The sequence below is a fragment of the Archocentrus centrarchus genome, chromosome 2, assembly GCF_007364275.1.
Source record: "Archocentrus centrarchus isolate MPI-CPG fArcCen1 chromosome 2, fArcCen1, whole genome shotgun sequence".
NCBI classification, from domain to species: Eukaryota; Metazoa; Chordata; class Actinopteri; order Cichliformes; family Cichlidae; genus Archocentrus; species Archocentrus centrarchus.
The window spans coordinates 28,349,326-28,352,641 of record NC_044347.1 but is presented as its reverse complement, the minus strand read 5'-3'; positions in this window follow the sequence as shown (position 1 = coordinate 28,352,641).

Below are 3,316 nucleotides of genomic sequence, written 5' to 3'. Positions count from 1 at the left end.
TGCCGCCGCAGCTGCCTGCGTTGCGCGCTGGACAGACGATGCGCCTGTGGCCACCGCTGCCGCCGCGCACCGGAGATCTCTACTGTTTACAGCGCTGACGTCAAGGCTCGGGGGGATCAGCAGGTGCTACAGGGTCCTAGAGATAGAGAGAGAGAAAGGGGGAGAGAGAGAGCGAGAGAGAGAGAGAGAGAAAGAGAGAGAGAGAGAGAGAGAGAAAGAGAGAGAGGGGGGGGGGGGGGCATGGTGTGAGAACAAGCAGAACAAGTAAAAAAGAAAAAAAAAACTTACACTAAATGTTTTGATATTCCTAAAATAACAATACTAAAAAGACAGGTTAACCAATTTCATCATTCAAATACCTAGTGCACTTGTAGAAAATGCTAGCTGTTAATGTTTTATTGATCGACAGTAATTTCATTTAAACCCACAGTAACCTGGCCACTCGGGGGCAGCAGATACAAAAACACAACCCTGATAAATAATCACCTGGTCAATACGTTCAGCCTTTGTCTTCAGACCCGAAAGTTATCTCCATTTTTTCCTTTTTTTAATAAGAATATACTCCAGTCAATCGCAATGGGCCTCATGCCAAACTTTAGATAAAAAATAAACAATATGCAGCCTGATACAAAAAATAGCTCATCTGTTACATTTGTATTATTATACATAATGGCAGGTGGGAGCTAGTTCATCTTGATCTGAATTCTGATAAAAGACACTCTTGCCTGTTCAGTTACTCCGGTAAGCCTGTTCTTTGTTAGCTAATTTCATAACACAATTGGATGTACATGTGGATGTACACCCTAACCAGCACTAAGCAGTTACTGATAAAACCCCTAGCTCCACAATCTCACAAAAAACAAAACAAAACAAAAACGATAGCCAAATCTTGCCAAACTTGAGATTTGAGAATGGTCATCTACAAACAAATACAGATCATATCTGTGCGTACTGCTGCTTAATTCAAAAGTGGCATGCAGTTTAAATTTGGGAAGAGAAGTGTAATCTTGAGAAAGACATAATAAAGAAGATGACAAATAAAATCCCTGTGGATTTAGGAAAATCTATCTCTGGAAATGATATCAGTTACCTCACCTCATTAGTTCTTTATTCTCACATGGCTTCAGAGAAATTTAATTTCAGGATTCATTATTAAATCAAATAATGTATGGACATCTTTCACAGTGCAAGGAGAAGCAAAGAGCAGAAGAGAAAGGGTGAACAAAGTGCTCAGTGATGAGAATGTGGGAGGCACATGAAGGAATATTATTGTTTCTTCTGCATACTAATGAAAAAGCCTGAGCCAGAAAAACAGAAGGGGGGAGGCCAAGAAAGCAGAGGTGAGCAGGTTCATGAAGGCAGAGCATCCATATGTTTATTTAACCGAAAAGAAAGGAAGGACAGAGAGAATGATGGGAGGGAAAGATGGCCTTGTTTACTCTCCATCAGGATAATAATGAGGGTTGATGAAGAGAGAGACAGAAGAGGACTGGGTAGCAAAGCACGGAGGAGAGGAGAGGGAGGGCAGCAGATAGAGGTGAAAGACAAGGAGGGATGCAAAGACTGGAGGATTGGCAAAACATTTTATCCAGCATTGAGATGGGTCTAAGTTAATGAGTGCACTTACTGTTGATTCCCAGCTTAACAAGAAAATTAATTAATTAATTAATCACAGGTAAATGATGACAATTATTGGTGGTTTTGGAGACACCCTTTATTGATACACAAACAAAGGACTGTGGTGGGTGAGAATTACTTTATTAATTTGAATTATAGGACCCACATTTTGTCTTGACTAAAGCACCAGGCATCTGTTAAATACCTTTGTTAAATTGTTGTTTAACAAAGGTTAAAAATGTTCCATCTGAGCCTCAGAAGCTCAGATGGAACATTTTTAAGGACATTTTCTTTTCCTCACATTCTGCTTTTTATTGCCGTTCTGTGGAAGTAAAATGACTCTAGCCAAAAAATTGTATTTGTGTTCTTTAGGAGCTTACAGATGCAGTTTTTGCAGACTCACTGGGGACTTACATGCAGTATGCTCTTCTGCTGACTGTCACTGGAGATTTCATTTTAATTTTTACCCTGAATGTGTTAAGTTTAAAGAAAATCCTCAAGCTAAGAAGCATACTGTCTTATTTTTGTTCTTTAAAGTGATCTTTTGAAACCATATTATCTGATAAGAGCATCAGAATATTATAAAACAAGTGTCTTAGTACCTGGTGGTCCTCGTTTTTATATACGTTTTTGTAAAAATCTGGTATCCCAGCATCATCCAAAAAGCTTATTGTGATTCTGGATTCTCTGGCTTTCTCTGTCTTCACATATCTGTATGTGACGCCAGGGTGGCTGTAGCTCAGTAGGTAGAGCAAATCACCTACTGCTCGGAAGGTCAGTGGTTTGATTCCTGGCTACTCCAGGCTACATGCCAGTGTATCCTTGGGCAAGATACTTAACCCCAAGTTGCTCTCCGATGCAACCGTCGGAGTGTGAATGTGTGTGAATATTAGCTAATTAAAAGCACTTAGCTTAATTAATCATGGAAGTGCTTGTATGAATGGGTGTGCATGTAAAATGTGTTGTATAGAAAAGCGCTATATAAGAACTAGTCCATTTACCATATCTCCACACAAGAAACATGGAGCTCACAAAAATATGAAAAAGATTCCTGACAAGGATGATAACTAAATTCAAATAATGGTAAAACAGTCAAATAAAAGCACAAATACAAAGCTTGGCCAAACCAAGACCTTACATTTCACTAAAAGCAGCTGAAAATAAGGATCTGGTCTCAATACGTGAGTTTAAGGCACTTTTAAATAAGTTGCCAATGACCGCAATTAGCTATAGATGTTTTGTTTAATTTTCTAATGACATGCTTTTTTACTTATTTATCCTTTTGACCTGTATGGCTGTTTTCTGTTTCTGTGTATATTTGTCATGCCCAGGACACACTTGAAAAAGAGATTTTAATGTCATTGTGTTTTTTTCTTGATTAAATATTGATTAAATATATATATATATATATATATATATATATATATATATATATATATATATATATATATATATATATATATATATATATATATGTGTGTGTGTGTGTGTGTGTGGTTTTTTTTTTTAAATAGGTAGGTATTTAAAGCTGATTTAAAATAATAGTCCATTGTTGAACAAGTTCTTATGTGGAAAGGCAGACTAGTCCAGAGTCTAGGAGCAGTAACAGCAAAGGCCCATCCACCTTTAATCTTTAGAGGGGGGGCACTGTGAGAAGTTATTGGGATAATGACCTCAGTTACCTGGAGGTAAAATAGGG